We start from the raw sequence: 19,289 nt of genomic DNA, 5'->3' as shown, positions 1-19,289 counted from the left end.
GCACCTCTGTGGTGATTTGAAGGTAGTTGCCCTTTTAATGGGACTGCAGCAAGGATATACAAAATACATGTGTTTCTTATGCGAGTGGGATAGCCGAGCAAGGGAAATGCACTACATGAGGAAGGAATGGACTCACAGGCAGAATGTAGCCATTGGAGAGAAGAATATCCAACACCCAGCTCTGGTTGAGGCTCAGAAAATCTTGCTACCACCCCTTCACATCAAACTAGGTTTGATGAAGAACTTCGTGAAAGCCATTGACCGGACTTTGCCAGCATTCCGATACCTGCATGAAAAATTCCCTCGACTCAGCGAAGCAAAGATTAAAGAGGGAGTTTTTGTGGGTCCTCAGATTCGAGAGCTTTTCAAAGATGACCGGTTCAACAACTTGCTGGAAGGTGACGCGAAACAAGCATGGAATGCTTTTCGCCTAGTTTCTACAAACTTCCTCGGAAATGTTAGGGCAGAAAACTATAAGGAACTAGTAGAAGACATGTTGATGAAGTATAAGAAACTTGGCTGCAATATGTCTCTAAAGATTCACTTCCTTCATTCCCATTTGGATTTCTTTCCTAGCAACTGTGGTATTGTTAGTGATGAACACGGCGAACGTTTTCATCAAGATATCGCAACAATGGAACAAAGATACCAGGGAAAATGGTCCACTACAATGCTGGCTGACTACTGCTGGACACTCCTCAGAGATGCTCCCGAACAGCTGTACAAGAGACAGGCGAAGAAGTCTAAGATGTAGTCAATGACTTGATTTTTTATAGGTAGGCTATTACAGTTGACCTTTTACTATTGGAATGCATTTCGTTATGTAAACATTAATTTCTTGCAGATTACAAAAAAACTAGAGCCAATTTTGCAATTTGACTGTCATATTCGTGTTCAGCACATAAAAATTGATAAGAATTGACTAATTTTATTTCAGTAACATGACTTTTGTAAAAATTTGTTGTCCAGTGTTATATATCCCTGCTCAGATCTCTGTTAATCTATCCATTGATTACGTATTTTATGTGATTAATTAACTCGATCCGGGCAATAACGCTTTTCGATAGCCTCCAAGATAACGATAACCAAAAACCATAAGGAGTGGGGACATCACACATCTTACTAGTCCAAGTTTCCTCTGACCCTTGCCACCCCATTTTTTATATTTGTACATCTATGTCGGGGTGTAGGGTCTGAGTCCATTGTCTATAGAAAAGTTGGAATTCGCCGACACCATTTGGTGTCGGCATGGTGTAGCCGCTTACTAGCCGGCCTAGCAAACTTGAGCAACCTTTCAGATAGATATACCTGCATGAAATCGATAGGATTATGATTTATTTTCCCAAAAATCACGAACATAGCATTCGTCATGTCTATAATCCGCTGACAGACGAGACGAAAGTACAGTACATCGTTGCTGATATTGGACCTGGATCTGGCTATTTGCATTCCGAGTCACATGACTATACAAATCTCGTAACCTACATGTCAATGACATCAGAGGTATAATAGTCACGTGATACAAATTTCCAAAGTTATTGTACATAGAATTTTGGACATATTATATAGAAGTCAACTAATGTTTGTAAAAAAAAAAAAATTATAATGCACACTTAATTCTCAACATATTTATTCTGAGAACAAGGACCAGAAACCTGTCGGTATCGCAGCAGGGTGGAGAAAACCATTTTCAAGAAGTACCGAGCACGTCTCAGCGATGTTTTTATTGGTATCAAGTGACTCCCACAATGAGGTGATCTCTTCTTAGTGAATCTGGTTTTCTAAATTGCAGCAACATTTACAAATTTTCGGTCGTTGTTTTCACAATAAATATTTAGAGAAGTTTTGGGGGTTTTTTCTTTCATTTTTCTATAAAATTTAAGTTACTTTCACTTATATGTTCGATTTGTTTTCCTCCAGCAACGCTAGAGATGAATTATCGTGACTATATGACCGCTGATGTAATTGACATGCAGGTTGCAAGATCTGTGTAGTCACGTAACTAGGAATGCAAATAGCCAGATCCAGGTCAAATATCAGTAACGATGTACTTTCGACTCGTCTGTCAGCGGATTAAATATAAAACGAATGATATGCTCGCAATTTCTGAGAAAATAAATCATATTCCTATCGATTTCATGCAGGTGTATATCGATGAAAGGTCGTTCAAGTTTGTTAGACTGGCTAGTAAGCGGCTACCCCATGCTGACACCAAATGGTGTCGGCGAATTCCAACTTTTCGATAGGCAATGGACTCTGACCCTACACCCCAACATAAATGTACCAATATCAAAAATGGGGTGGCAAGGGTCAGAGGAAACTCGGACTAACATCTCGCCACCTTGTGGCATACGCTCATTGGTCACGTTATCAATATACGCTATTCTGTACTTCACCTACATAATATAACGTATTACTGCAGGAAGCAATCGCAATACGATCATAACAACTGACCGAATTTACAAAGTTCTCGTTTGTAGTATGCTCTATTCCCAACAGCATCATCCAAAACATGGTATAACAAATTACTGAACATCATGTCATAAATGGTGGACTTTAATTGACAAAAGAAACGGCAAAAGGACGTACAAACCTGATAATACTACTGCTACCTGTAAGACACGGTCTAATACGTATCGAGATGGATCAGGCAAAGAAATACTCATTATGTTCAACCTTTCAGAATAACCGAGAAGATAGGCAAACCTGTAAGAAGTTATTTTATATCGTCCTTGTCATCAGCTTCATCTTAACGATCGCCATCATGGTAACTGTGTACTACTGGAAGAGCCCGGAAAGAGCATTAACATTAGCTGTAAATGAATCGCATTGCATTTGCCTACAATGTGAGGAAATATCTGTTCATCCACTTGATGATGATAACCTTCTGAAAGACTTTGAAAGAAAAGATAATGGCACCAAATGTTGCACGACGGACACATCAAAACTGAAGCATCTAGTGCATCGGGTACTGGATAGTTTCATCACCCATCTCTCTCTCTCTCTCTCTCTCTCTCTCTCTCTCTCTCTCTCTCTCCAATGAAATATTGATTTTTATATAGATGAGACGGCGATAGATTGATTAGAGAGATAAGATGGACTAGATAGATAGGTAGATAGGAAGGTAAGTAAGTAGTTTGGTAAGTAGGTAGGTAGATAGATAGAGAGATTTATTTGAAATCTTTCAAAATTATGTATGTTACATTTTAATTATCGGATAGGTATGATACAACTGCTAAGCTCTATCTCAGTCTCGCAATAATGCAAAAAAAAAAAATCCCCAAAAGATGACAAGTTCTGCATAAAACAGTTTCATTTTGTTTTAATATTCAGTTGAAGAAATTCAGTTTTCGGGCTATTATGAAACATAAGACGTTATATTAAAATTCTTGCTGAACTAATGAAAATACAATTTTAAGAAAGTAAAGTTCATTGCGATATGACTCGCAATTAATCGGATACTCACCCTCATAATTTCTATATTTTCCATACAGTGACGGCTGAGTCTGTATTTTAAATGTTAAACAATAATCCTAATGCTTTAACTCCCTGGAGAAAATACAATAATGATTACAGATGGGTAAACTATAATGAAGTGAAGTGAGTCAAACAGACAAAATCAAACAAAACAGAGACCGTTACTTTTTTTTCCTCAAGAGAGAAACAAGGAGATATAACAGTGATAACAATTAGCAGATACGAGAAAAAATAGCACATATCCACGGCTCTAAAATGTGTTTACTATGAATAAACCATGGCCGCAAGATTTACTTCCCCTGCAAGCTTTCATGTCATATACAAAACCTTGTTTATCCTATCTTATATCATACTTTAACAGTTTCATTTACTACTAGACTGACTCAAGTTCCATGATAGAATTTGTCAAATAAATATGCAGTTCAATAGTTAAATGTATCATAGCACCATTAGTATTAGTCGAATTGGATTTTTTGGAAACTTATTTGATTCTTGGACTCGATATACCCCCCTCCCTTTCTCTCTCTCTCTCTCTCTCTCTCTCTCTCTCTGGTGTAAAAAATGACAATGCTTTGTAATTTGCAGTTTTTGGAACGAAAACATAGAATTTATATGGCTAAAGGTAAGAATCGTATTTTTTTCAAGTGTCAGACACTTGCATTTCAAACGTTTCAATTATTGAGCCATATATCAGGATCAGAGTCATTCTTTATAATAATAATAATAATAATAATAATAATAATAATTATTATTATTATTATTGTTATTATTATTATTTATCAATCAATATTATTGTTACTATTATTACTACAACAAATTTCTAAAGTTTTATCTTCCGTAATCGAACTCAATCAATTTTAAAAGTATTATTCTGCAATAATAATTTTTGCAATATTTTCTTTGATATCTTTTTTTGTTGTTGTATAATTCTCTTTCGCGACCGTAAGGAAATATATTTGAGTCATTTCGTTAAATTTCAGAGAGAATCACTATTCCCAAATGTCCACATTAAAAAAGTGGAAAGACACCTGCCGGTAAAGTCGTAGGCGTAGACCATAGCAACACAGGTATATTTGTCTTCCTACAGGAACAATCATAAGAATTTCAAATCAAAGTGGGAATACATTTGTTTCAAATGTATCAGACGAAGTAATAATTAATTTTTCCCCCTCCACGTCATCGGACACTATTTATTACCTGCAGTCTATAAATATACGTAATTCAAAGAAAATAAGATGCATAAATACATACATCTTATTCTACCCAAAATTTCACTACATATGTTGAAGACACTCTTTTCATTGCAAGACCCTTTAAGCGGATACACAATAAATGTCTGCTCATCTATCCTATCAATTCATTCTGGAAGTGTCCTATCATTAGAGCCAAAACTCATATTTTTCTATATTTCTTTAATACCGTTTGGAACAAAAATACACATAGCAAATATAGTACTAATGTATTCTGAGTAAAACGACTATCCTAATAGTAGGCACTCGAGACTGACCGGATGGTAGCATTAGAACGTCACGCTTTTGGTTGCGAGGTGAACCTTGGTTTCAAACGTGCTGGGAGAATAAAGGCATCTGATTTAAAAATGCGGATATTTTTTCCCTGTAAATCATTTTTATAAAACAGAAAACTTTATTTGCACACCCCACCCCCCCCCCCCCCACCGCAACATCAGAATCAACAATAAAAAGAACAGACACACAAATGCAAGATCAATTCCCAAAGCAAAAATTTTAATAGTTGTAAAACTGAAATAATATTAATACAACGCAAAGCGAATTATCAATGCGCCATCTTACCTATATTTCTTGCTATTCAAATTGCATTTAGTGTCATAAAGTAAAGGTATACACAGTTCGGAAAACGCTTTTTAGTGATATTGAAGATTGTTTAAAAAGCCAACAGTGAATGTGATGGCGTCCATTTGACGATCATGACGTAATTCCGGTTCCACAGCACACGTGAAAGAGCCATTAAGTATGAGGCGCCATCGCGGACAAAAGCTGGTCCAATGAGAACGTTGCAGTTAAGTTTTAAATTTATATGTCGAGAATTCCAATTTCACGTGTTCAATCAAATTACTTGTCCTTAAAGTTCTATTTCATTTTCCATGTTGATGTTTTTTGATTGGGTTGTTAGAATAACACAGCAACGGTTGAAATTTCAGTATCCTGTGTCGAGAATTCTTAATTCGCGTGTTGAATCACGCTGTTTGTGCTGAAAGTTCCATTGTATATGTCGAGTATTGAGATTTCATTTGTTGAAACTGCGATATCCAATGTCGAGTTTTTAGATTGTATCTTTTAAATTACACATCTGTTGTTGAAATGTTAACGTCATATCTCGAGAATTCCGATTTCACATGTTGAATCAAATTGCTTGTCCTTAAAGATCCACCGTATTTTCTAGATCGAGATTTAAGATCGTATCTGTTGAATTACACAGTCATGGTTGAAAGTTCCATTTACACGGTCGAGGTTGTAGATTGTGTCGTTTGAATTAGACGGCGGTAGTTGAAATTTCAATGTCATATGTCGAGAACTCTTAATTCAAGTGTTGAATGAAACTCTTTGTGTTTGAAGTTCAATTTCATATGTATAGTATTTAGACTGTGTCTGTTGAATTACACAGAGGGGATTGGACCTTTCATTGTGCTTGTCAGAATTTCTATTTTTATAGTGAAATGTTATGTTTGTTAAAACTTACGTTTCACGATGAAAATTCCCAGTTTAACAATTCAAAATAATATAGAGTAGTAAGATGTATCATTCGTATATTCAGTTGTGAGGCGCCATTGCCTTGTATGCATTTACAGTTTGAAAATTACCATCCACGGGTTGAGAATTATTATGAATTTCCTCGCTAGAGGTCGCTCTTTTAAACGGCGAGTACTAGTTTTAAACAAGGAGGCTGCTTGTCGATGTGGCTCGTTTGGTCTCACTGGACAGTTTATCTGATGTATTTTCATCCGACAATGACCTATTGTAGAAAAATAAGAATCATTTTACACTGAAGATACAGATGAAAACAAACTAATGATTTTTGTAGAAAACATACATGTGAGATTTTGACAGCGGCAATCAGGTTAATTCCTAATGAAACTGGTGGCTTTTATACTGAACCAGCACTGCCACCAACCCCTCTTTTTACATTTATTTTTGACAGGAAAGAGCTATTTTGAATATTTTCCTGTGACAAGGCAGCTAAAAGAATCAGTATGTGCGTTATGCATGAATGATATTTACTGGTACTATAACAAATTAGCATACTTTTCATCACCAAACCATCTGGATTTTTAGATATTTACCACTGTACCAGACACATGTAAATACGTAAGCCAAGTCGGCTGCTCATTTGCAGCCCAAGTTACGCATTTGATTTCCAATGCTAGTCTAATTGTGACAGGCAGTCACCAACAAGCCAACCCATTTCCAAGTCTAACTCAAAGTAAATCTCAACCACATTACATATTTAGCTTCTGTGTGAATTTATAAATACTAGGCTTGTGATAATAAGGTTCATGCCTTCTACCTTAAAAGTCAGGGAGGTGTCAAAATACGAAACTATCCAGTGAGACATCTCTTTTATGATGCGCGTTAATATGAGTACTGCAAGTATTGATCTTGCTATTGTTTTGACAAACTCTAGTAACGTGCTGCATGCCTTAATTTTTAATGACATTAAAATTCTTGCAATTACGCGATAAAATGACAAGGCAGGTAAGCTTGAACCCTACTTTTGGTGACATTCTAACGGATCTAGCAGCCGACACGAATGGATTGGATTCAGCCGCTAGCTTGTTAGGTGTGGGCAGAAGGGCAGCAGAGTAAAGCATCAACAGATTAGATCGGTTGTTTGCAAGATCTAGTGCCGCAGTACCCACCACAGTTGAGGATGAAGTGAGGAGTCTCTTTAGGTAAAGGATACACGCACGTGTTGCAAATGAACTTCTGAAGCGTACGCAATTTTTGTTTCAAGATTATTATTCGAATAGAATTCAGATATGTATCTATGTTAATAAAGCTATAATTAATTTCTTTTAAACTTGTTTTGTATTCTTTTGATTGACACTCCCTAACAAGACATATTGATACACTGTAAACTCATTGATCTAAAGGTAATTAGCTAAATATCAGATGTCTGTAGGTGATATTCCCTGTTTATAACCCAGAATAGCTGGACAACGGGCAATCTGGCAGTTTCTCCTACATGCAACCACCAACACTGACAATTTTTAACAAGCGTCAACAGATTAGATAGATACTAACAGAAAGCCTGATTTGCATTCTATTTATGTGTTTATGTTTTGTAACAGTATTATGTGATTCAATTAATTTATTTCTACTTCCAAACATCATATAAATTCAACGGTAAATATTCCAGCAAACCGCAAATATGGCCGCTGATAACGTCATTCGGGAACTATCTATGAGTCCAAGGGACACTTTTATGCACACATTTAAAGTTGCATACACCTGCCTAATATAAAATTTCATAGAAAAATAAAATATAAGAGTGAAGTCATAATGTCCATATTTTTGGTTAGGTATAATAAAGCAAAACATAAAAATATCATTCACTGTATATACTTAAAATGCAAGTCCTTCAGCTCACTAGTTACAGTTTCTTCAATAAACAGCAGTAAGATAAATAATATAAGCAGATATTTCATTGTATTGTCGCTCATCAAAATCAATCAACGGGAATTTTCCATATTTTAAAATGACTTGGTTATTATAGCGAGAGCGACCTCTAGCGAAGAAGCTTGTTATAATTCTCTAACCATGAATGATAAGTTTCAGCTGTAAATTCATAAAATTTAATGGGGCCTCATAATTGAATGCACAAATGATACAGCTTAACACTATTTCAATTGTTATAATAAACATTCTCATCGTGTAATGTAACTATTAGGACCAACAAGTATTTCACTAGATAAAAATAGCAAATCTGACAAAGCAAACCAAAACGTCCAACCACCGCTATACAGTTCAGCAGATACAATCTAAAACTCGACAGACGAAACATAATTTTTAACACAGTGAATGTGTTTCAAGACGTGCAACATTACAATTTCAATCAACTCTATACACTTCAACAGCTAAAATCTAAAAACTTGACATTGGACATCGCAGTTTCAATCGACGCTGTGTGATTTATCAGATGAAATCTAAATACTCGACATAAGTAATAAAACTTCCAACCACCGCTGTACAATTCAACAGATAAAATCTAAACTTTCGACCTAGACAACGGAATTGTAAGGAAAACAGTGATTCAACATGTGAAATTTGATTTCTAGACATACGACATTGAAATTTCAGCTGCAATGTTTCCATTGGACCAGCCCAGAAGTAATCTTAGATAATCAGCATTTAATGGTTTTGACTTATTCTGTTTACAATAGTGACATTATCAAGTCTTGTGTTACAGATTTTTATCATAAATCTGTTGACCAATGTGCAAAATTGCCGCGTTATTCTGTTCGAGGGCAAAATTACAATGCTTATAATAGGACGAATCGTCGATATTATATACTTTTAAATGCACCCTAACATGTTTAGGACTAATATATTTCAACATTCAGTAGTATTCTGGTGAGTTGGCATATATGACTTTTTGCACGTAACGGCTACATTGGGGCTTTAAGTACATATAGTTCGTTGCGTTCTACTAGCATCTTTCGGTATATCTCTCTCTGTATGTCCCTCTTTCTATATCATTATATGGTGCACAATATTATGCAGAAATAATAACGTTGAAGTACAGAGATCTTTGAAATTTCTACGAAGTTAATTTATTTTCACTTGAGGATGTTACTACCTTCTTGAATCATATCAGTAAGCAAGATGTATTTGCTAAAACTAGTAACAAAGCATAAATCTTTTAAGAATATTGCATTAATATTTTCTCAAGAAACGTATGCGTATTCTCTAGGATACCTGCTTAAATTGAGGAGAAAGAAAACATGAATAATTACTCTTTGGCAACAAACAATAAAATGTTGACCGGATATTCTGTACTAAATCTCCTATTTCACAACTGAGGAGACGCATCGATTGATTCAAATACAAACATTATATGTGGCAAAAAGTAAGTGTAATGCATGGATATAATATTATACGTTTTGAGTTATACTTCGTATTGCAAAAAAGAATAATTGGTAGTATTTAAAGTGTTATGATTTTTATGTAATAGATAACTACATTATGTGCATTAAATAGGTTCAGAAAATTAGGTTCATGTGTCTTTTTGTCATGTATAGTAATTTATATTTGTATTTCTAGTAAAATGTGATTACGCTTAATTAGAAGATCACAGATATTTTGGTTCTTTCTTACGAGTAAAGATGATCGAAATAAGATACAAGAACATCTAATAAATTGTGTAATGTTTAAATGATTTTTACTACAGTTGAAGTAAGGTTCCATCCGCTGTCTCAGTCAGAGCTTGTCATTATTATTTTAATTACAACTTCAGATATCGATAATGAGAAGAGGCATGTTCTTCAATGGGTTAACACTGACAAGGGCTCTTACCAAACTCCCGGTGTAACATTCAGCGATGGGCAACTTGAAATCACCACACCGGGGTATTACTGGTTCAGTAGTCGCGTTACTTTCCGTGAAACAAACACAGTATTCGCGAATGACCGTTTTGCATATTTTCACATAATATTCCGACAGTCGGCTGAATATCCGTTACGAGAAGACCTGAAACTAGTCGAGGCTGGAAAAACCAGATGCAAGATCCATCACGGATATGCAGACCGCAGTAGTTTCATAGGCGATATCGCCTACTTTAAAAAGGGAGAAAGAATAATAGTCAAAGTTTCTAACCCGGAAATGATATCGTTGACACCCTCTGATTCATTTCTAGAAGTTAGATTATACTGAACATACAATTGTATTTCATTTTGGTTTAAGCGTTAGAAAGTAAGGTTAATTCCATCTAGTAAGCCACAGTTCTAATAATACTGCCTTCATAACTTAGAATATTATGAAACGTGAATCTTAGAAAAGGTGGATCACACTAGATTCAAAGATGTAGAAGAAACACTTTATTAGGAAAGTGAATCAAGCGAGTCATAATGACATTAAATTAACACCTTTCAAAGATTGCAAGTACTATCTAATAATGAAGGAACAAATACGTTTAATGACAAATGATACGACCTTGAAATAACCTTAAGTTGATTAACCTAAAACTAATTTGAATTCGAAAGTAAAGACTTAACATTCGATTTAAGTAGGGATATTGACAAAGCGAGACTGTTATTGTTGCTGGTTTAACGCTATTTTCAGCGCATGATAGGCTATACATAGCGGGCAGTATAACTGGTTGAGGAAGAACCCGGGAAAACCCAAGTAAGAGCCACCAACCCATGGGAAACTACAGGCATGATTTCTCACATACACACAGTGGACTAGCTTGAGACTAGCTTGAGACTCAAACCTAATTTGAGATAGGTGAGACAGAGGTGATCAATAAAGGCGAGCGCTTTAGACCCATCGGCCATTCAGGGCCCCACTCAAAATTGTCATGCATGGACAATTTTACAAATACTAACATTATATAAATATTTCCAATTAGCAGTCGAAAGTAAATAATATAATAAATTATGACTGAAATAAAAATGTTATTTGCTGAAGATAGTGTCTGTCTTCATGATGCGTATATTTCAAACAAAACTATTATATCAATCTGCCAAGGTAATAATTATGTATTATCAATATAAGTCCTACAACCGATCATGCTTAATTAAACTTGACGATGGTTTCAAATCTTCCACAGAGAGAGGAGGGATAGAAATAGAGAGAGCAAAATAGGAAGATTCACATAAAAAAAACGTTAAATATGTATACGCATATAGATACAGAAATTCAAATAATGCATGTATTTACGACGATCACTGAATAATTTTAAATATCTTTTATTCGCTTCTCTTTCACACAGGGAATGATCTTAATAAAACAGACACCTAAATATACAAACACGATTAAAATATTGAAAAATACGCACGTCTGAAGTTGTCAATATCAAAGTGGCATACTTATCAACTCGCTGCTATGATACTGATTGAGTGGTTTTATTTCATGGAGTGGTTTCGAAGGAAAACATGAAATATAAAAAATGCTGACAGTGAATATCAGTGTGTGGAAAATGTTTGATTACGCAACATCTTACTATAGCTCGGGCAAATTCAATAACTAAGTTCGCTAAACGACGATAATATTCAGAGAAAATAAAGAATCTATGTTGTGTGATTAACTTTTGCCAATGATTGTAAGTTGTACTGTAGATAAAGTGAACAGAGGGCTTACACTGCATTTGAGGCTCTGTCTTATTTATGATTAGATTGAAATGATTTACGTCTAGGACAAGATAAAATGCTTAAAATGTGAGATTTGATGAACATATAAGTTATTCCTGTTTTAGGCCAGTCTTTTTGAATTTCATCAGATATGAGTTTATAAGTGTGTCTGTCCAGATATCGGGAGGACAATTTTGTTTTTACTTATTCATTGGAATTAAAAAATGCTTATTGACTCTGGGTTAGAGTATCATTTGGTAATTATTGAGAACTAATTCGACGACATTCTGGACTGCATCAGTATTGTACATCAGGACATTCAAGACTGTTGTTATTCATTCAGACCATTGTATACCTTTGACTTGTAATATGACATTTATGATTATTTGTGATTAAAATTACAATGCTATAAGTGTCTTTTGAATTTTTACTTTGTATTGCAAAGAAATAAATAACTCACTGATTGTAATTAAATTGTCAATTTCTCTCCCTTCTGTTACCTATATTATGACGTTAGATCCGTTAGAAAAGATATTGTTTGAGCTTGATTTTGGAAATATGGTGATGTTAAAACAAACCCTGCTGCAACTTCGTCTGTTTCTATTTTCTAAATTGCCTGGCTGCATCTAATTTTGGACAGTTAATGTTAGTCTAGAAACAAGCACTGTTGTTCAGAATGGTTTTATCTATGTTTCCTCTTTTCCTCTGATTCCATAATGTATGAAAATAGAATATACGTGTACGTTTAACGCATTCTTAAAACGTGCTATTTCGTCTTTAATTGTTGTGTAAAAGGTTTAAAAGATACGTTCAGTTTTGATTTCGATCCAGTTTTCTAAAGATCGAAACAAATAAAGTAATTACAACTTAAGATTGTTTTGCACCTTAAAAGTGCACAAGCAGTTTGTGTACGAAGAACTGGGAAATCCCCACCCCCAAACCGCTGTGTAACCTTCACTGGCAACCCGTTCGGTCCAGAATCAATGCAGTCCAATGAACCTATCGGACTTCACTCATGTGATACACCCTATGTATATACTTTAGATCCTATTCCAACACTCGTATTCTCATTGTTCCCACTGTTAAAATGAAGTCATAACGGGCAACGTTCTTTTGCGTTCCAGAACTCAACCACTGTGTTGACACCTCTTAGTCTCATCCTAACACCTTTAATTGGTTAAGACTCTGAAGTGACACCCTGGTTTTCTAATGATGTTTTGTGCTTTGTGTTTCCCTGTCCACCCATAAGGTGTTATAAGTTTGTTTGTCTCCAAGAAGAATAAAGATAAAAATTTAGTCAGGGTTAGTCTAAGTTTTGTTCATCATATGATAGAGTTTAAATTATCCCATTTGGTTGGTTGTACTCCGTTCCCTATGCCTGGGCTGGCATTGGGCCTGGTTTCTATCCTTCCTTACTTCGAATCTAGGGGAGTACTATCCACCCTGGGGACTATTTAAGTCCCATGTTAGTTTTCCTTCCCTTTCCCCTGTTGTTTTAATAACTCAACTACGTACAATGAATTACCTATTGATCGTAGACACAAGAACAATGTGATCTCCATCAAGAATCTTCTTAGCTCACCTATTTTGACCACAAGTACGGACTTAAAGACTTAATGATTGTTAATTCCTTAATTATTGTCAGCATCGTTTTGTTTTGCAATTTCATGGTGCCTGCTTCTGTAATTGTTTCTCTGTACATGTTTGTATGTGTTATCTAATATTATAAATCGCTTAGAGCTTCTAAAGATTAGGCACTGTACTAAATCCACATTATTATTATTATTAGATTTCGTTATTTTAATAATACATATACACTATTGATTCGGGGCAACAGCAAAACTCTCCTTTTAATCAAGCAAGGGAAGCCAAAAATATAAGCTAGTGTCATATCATTTTATCTTAAGGCCAATAACTCAAATCTAAGTCCATTGAAGTAAAATAAGATTTGTAAAAAAGTAAACATGTGCGATATTTAGAGGCATCTTAGCACAAAATTGGCGATGTAGCGCCAGCAAAAGGATACTTTTCCAAGTTTAAAATTCACTTCCACAAAAGTTTAGGAAGATAAAGCTTTCCAAATAAATATATGATTCGTTACAACAAGATCAAATATAAAACGTACAAATCCTGTAAATTAATAGATAAAGGTACCAAATATATTATCCTTAAAACTCGATTATAAAAGGTTGTATAGACCGCATTCCCTTTAAAGTCCAAGAAGTTGTTGTGTGTCAACTTCTCACACATTTTCGTCAAGCAGTTTTGTTCCATATACTTATGTCTCATACAGTGGAAATCGACACACAAAACAGGAATATATTCCACTGACAGTGGCTAAATGTAGGTGTTATGTATATCTGTATAGCATTCTTAACTTCAGTCCATGATTGTAGATTATACTTTAAAATAATCATTTGGAAATAACATATTTACTTAGCTAACTTTTGTCTATGACTGCAAGTTGTAAACACCATGTTTACTTAGCAAGTGTTCAACTCAGACTCGGTTTCTACATTGGAATGTCTTAACATTTTATTACGTTATAGGTCAAGTGAAAATCTTCATAAATAGGGACTTGATAAACAAAATATTCATTCCTGTTTTAAGATCATTCAGTGAAATCCATTGATCAGATTTATTGCTGTGTTCAGATATAATTTTAGAGGAATTATATATTTAAAATATTCATTGAAATTACTAAGTGCTAATTTATTTTGGTTTACCACAGTTTTGAATTATTGTGAACCCATTAAATGACGTTAGGGATTTAATCACTGAGGCACATCATGATATTAAAGACTGTTTGAATTCTCAGTACTGTAAGTGTCTCTTAAAATTTCACTTTGTAACTTAGAAAAATAAATCGCTTGTTGATTGCACTTAAATTGTTGGTAGCATTTCTGTCTTTTAATTAGTATAAGATCTAGAGTCCTAACACAGGGTATATGTTTCGATCAAGGTTCACTCTTTAGGATATATGCCACAGTCAGGTATGTGTGTCCGATACGCGATCGGCACAATACAACCTCATCTCTACGGTTTGTTCTGTACAGGTAATACCGCCCTCCAAAAGTGGACTTGACGTTCAAAGGTTTGTTTGTGGAGTTATCGGTCATATTTTACCAAGTACGATGAACAGGCTGATGTAAACGATATGTTAAGTCAGTATATGGAACCTTTCATTCGAAGACGGGTGATTCTACGGAAGCTTTGGCTGATTTTAGCTGCTAATCAGTTCTAATGAGACAAATCTTCGTCTTATGGAGAACGGTGGCATGATAAATATCCACTGTTGTTTATAGTTTTTTCATCGAAAAGGTAAGGCAGTTTCTATTCATTACTTTAGGTCAGAAACGGGTCGTTCGCAATTCTAGTTTAACCTGCCAGTAACGTTCTGTTATGACCATACATTTAAACAGCACGTTTCCGATGTTAAAATAATAGAATATGTTTTCGAATGTGCAAACTATATCAAAATTATGATAAAAATAATTTGGCTGCAGTTTGCGATCTTTCACTCGCATGTATGTATGTATGTATGTATGTATGTATGTATGTATGTATGTATGTATTAAAGATACATGCAAGCATTTATGCATGTATCTACGTATGTGCCGACGTGGTAACTTGAGTCATGACGTCTAAAGGTCGTGAAACGTTATATCATAGATATTACCGTCATAAATTGTGACGTTCTACAATCATAAAATCCGTTTCATAAGCAGGTTTGTTAAAATACTGAATAAAGAATGTGGATTTATATTTTTAAATAATCATTTGTTTGCCTCACTGTTGTTTTGAAATTTATTCTTGTAGAATTTCATATCCGAGGCAGACAATGCTCGGATGCCAATTTCCACCAATTGTTTCTTCACTGTACGTTTTACCACAGATTCATATTCATGTATCAGGCTAATTTTATCTGCAATTACAGCTCAATCATACGATGCTTAGCTGGTCGATATGACATCGTGGCACGTGAATGAAGACAGTTGACCTTTACAGAAATATGCATGGTTCTGGTTGTATAATGTCTAACAAGTTGTCTGCAAATCCTTTTCGTATATTGTGATGGGAACACTGATATATATTATATCCATTGCACTGGTCTACAATTTTTTTACGGTCAAGGAACGTGGAAACCCTAACATCACTGGCCAGTGGAATCCACTGCTCTAGTCTGGATCTCAATAGCTCTTCCTTACAATGGATAGTTCCAAATCGCTGACAAGGTGGTTCACTTCACCTTGTGTTATGAGGAGTGGTTCAGAGGAGGAGGAGGAGAGAAAATATGGGTCATGTGACGTTGATGTTTCAGGAATAGAAGTTTCATCATCTTCCTTCTCTGACTGAGAATGATTCTGGTACAGTCCTTCTACATGGGGTACTGGGCGTATAACTGATGGAATGTTTGGATAATGCAGTCCACGTTTTCTTCTGAAATTCATGTTTTTCAGCTTGGTAGTATCAAATTCTTAACATTTGAAATATCTAGATCTTTGGAAAGAATCATTCATGCATGTCTCCTTTCCATAATTTGTATTTACTAGTATATACTAGATTTCTTACATTTTTAGGCTGTCACAAGTATTAATTCAAAGATAAACTACACTTTATTTACTGCAGAGCAAGTTAAGTCTCATTTTTATTTTAAAAAATGGCATGAATGATTTAAAATTATTTTGTTTTCTTTTTGATAAAAATAAATAACATATTACCTTTTCATAATATATGATTTAAGAAAAAAATAAATAAGAGCAAATTAAGTATCAAGCAATATTACTTAAGCTTACATTGATCAACAGTCCAGTATACTGGTCATTGTTATTATTATTGTTAATTTATTATGATTATTGAATGAATGAATAAATCTACCTGCGAACGTATTTTAGTGTTTTTCTTGGTAGATTTTGAGTACCCCTGTTCAGATATGTTTAAAAGATCTTCCTCTCTAAGTGATTTGAAGCGTTTTGGTTTGTGGTCATCCTTGTGATCAAATGGGAACTGGACTGTTGTTGGTTCATTCAAACTAAATGATAACTCAGTTTGTGATACTTCTAACACTTCAAAAGGCTTGTCAAATGTGGATGGGTCAAACGTTTCAATATCTTCCTGCATATAATCTATCTGATAAGGCAAAGTTAGTGAAAAATCTCCAAATTCTGACATATCAGTTTCAGCGTTGGATAGCTATAATACCGTATACTGGTGACCTTGACCAAACGCACTTAAAACATTTTATCCATATTTTTCGCATATTTCAACAAAAAAAAGAATGAGTTTATTTATAAAAGATGAGAAATGTCGGTTGCTTTAGTCTTTCAGATTAAGTTTATTCAGGTATTTTCCTGCCTGCCTTCACTGGCAGTGTTTATCTTATGATGTACACATGACTATATTTACAGAAGTGGGTATTCTTAGAAAAGTAGTTCTCTTTACAGTTGATACAGAAATAAACGCAATTCATTCTGATCAGGTGGTAACATTCTGACCAATGGAACTATTACTTTCCTTTACCGGCTACTGGCATTGCAATTATTAGTAGTTAATAGTGCCGTTTTAAAAACTACCTTATCTAAATATGTATGCTTGAATCTCATCCCTCAACTTTACGTATTGCCAATGTCTTTTGCCCAAACACTAAGATCGTAGGAATTTAGTTTTAAGTCATGTCAACTTAATTAATAATATGCAGTAACTCTTAATGGCTTAACAGTCGTGGCACAATCTAGTTAAACTTGTATGAAATAAGGGAAATAATCCTATACAGTACCTCTATATACAATGGCTTGTGAGGCGGTGAAGATACAACCTAGTCAAGGGGGCAAGGGCCAGTTTTTATGTACAAATATAATGCCCCAATCAGCGACCTAGTATAAAACATCACAAAAAATCAAATACACAAGTAAGGTCAGATAGGTCCATATTTTTGGATACCTAAATAAGAACAAAGCATAAGACTATTATCCACTTGACCAAAGAAGTCAATGGCAGTTCATAGCAAAATAAGCTTATGCACCCCAACCCCAAATTTCTACCTGGAATTTTCATGTCCGAAGGTCATTTTTGACACCATGTGATGCTCACAGTGCAAACACAATCCATTTTTCTAGATGACAATTCTGCAAAACAGTGTGTAATAAACAGGCTGATGCAATTGAAAATGGTTGTCATCCAAGCCGTTTTTGAGATATTCTACTTGCCCCAAACCCATGCGTTTACTGCTATGGGAGGTTAGCTCTTCTTTCCTTTGCCGACTATTGGTATTTCACTATCAATATACTGCATAGTAACTATGGAAGGTGTACATGCCTGACATCAGTTTCAATAACAACACGAGCCCGAAACACCTAGTTCACAAATATATCCATATCTTTAAATAGTAAACAATAACAGCTGAAAAAGTCACACCATAGCCTTAACTTAAGAAATTTGCCAGGGGCCAATTTACGAAACTGGACCCTGCCACCTAAAATACGTACGGAAATAGGAGAATTAACTCCATATGATACATATATATTAGTATATACCTGAGTACATCATCTGAAAACATTAAAGTCTTTATCTATTACTTAAATAATATATATTCTTGTGGCGTTCTACGCACGCTCTGTTATGAGTTGGGGTGGGGTGCTCCCAATATTTATTTGAATTACTATGGAATTCCCACCCTGGCTCGTTTTTGTAGGAAGTGAAATTAGTGATAGAGAGAGATACAGCTCCGAGCCCCCAGTCAGCAATACCGACAATTAAATTATTAAGAACACAAAGGTGAAATTCAAAAGAATAACAATTTAATACAATTTAAACGATATTAATTTCTCAACCAATCTTCTCCCTCTCGACCATGTGACAACCTATTTCATCACGTGATTATAGCAGGGCTCGAAATTAGCGGTAGTCCGCTAGCACGAGGCTAGCAGATTTCCCGTCGGACTAGTAACGTTCATAATGTTAATAGTCCAATGGGTTAGTAAGTTTCGGTTATCAATAATCAGCGTTTGTTTACGCCATTCCCTAATAAAGACTTGACTTGGCAGATGTTCTGTAGAATCAAAGCAGTGGCCATTGTAAACAGTCATAAAATATTAGTATGAGAAGATGAAGTTAATTTCTGCCACGGAAAGGTGCGTTTCTATAACAAGAATATATCAGATTTTGTGCATTTCACTTAACAGCGCAAATTATGGTCCCGTCATTAACAACGGAAGTTTGGTAATTGATCCTAATTAATCTGATAACGAATTAAATGAAAAAAATGACGTGGTATCACACTATATTCACTCGACCACAGTAACAAACTACAAAGTGGTTTACACCACACAACAGAACACGGCAAAAACTATTCAAAGAAATCAGTTTGCACGTTTGTTTGTTTAAGGTTCTTTTTTTTTTTTTTTTGCTCGCTGCCTAAACGCTCACAAACAGGAAACTACATATTTTACATTTCCATTGAAATAATTATAAGAATAAGATAAATTTA

At 34.9% G+C, this 19,289-nt stretch overlaps 1 long non-coding RNA gene across 2 annotated transcripts in view; it reads left to right on the top strand.

Annotated features, from left to right (window-relative positions):
- Positions 1-16,692, top strand: part of LOC149799010 (uncharacterized) — a 67,954-nt gene extending 51,262 nt beyond the window's left edge. The window contains exons 3-6 of one of the 2 annotated variants that reach the window (XR_016421059.1): positions 2,684-2,968; positions 4,458-4,544; positions 9,970-15,124; positions 15,741-16,692. This is a non-coding gene — a long non-coding RNA (uncharacterized LOC149799010). The remainder of the gene's footprint in view (positions 1-2,683; positions 2,969-4,457; positions 4,545-9,969; positions 15,125-15,740) is intronic. The other variant, XR_016421057.1, reaches the window with a different exon arrangement.
- The last annotated feature ends 2,597 nt before the right edge of the window (positions 16,693-19,289 follow it).

Source organism: Sinohyriopsis cumingii, chromosome 5 (assembly GCF_028554795.1).
Source record: "Sinohyriopsis cumingii isolate HCF-2022 chromosome 5, ASM2855479v2, whole genome shotgun sequence".
NCBI lineage: Eukaryota > Metazoa > Mollusca > Bivalvia > Unionida > Unionidae > Sinohyriopsis > Sinohyriopsis cumingii.
This window is presented reverse-complemented; position numbering and strand designations above follow the sequence as displayed.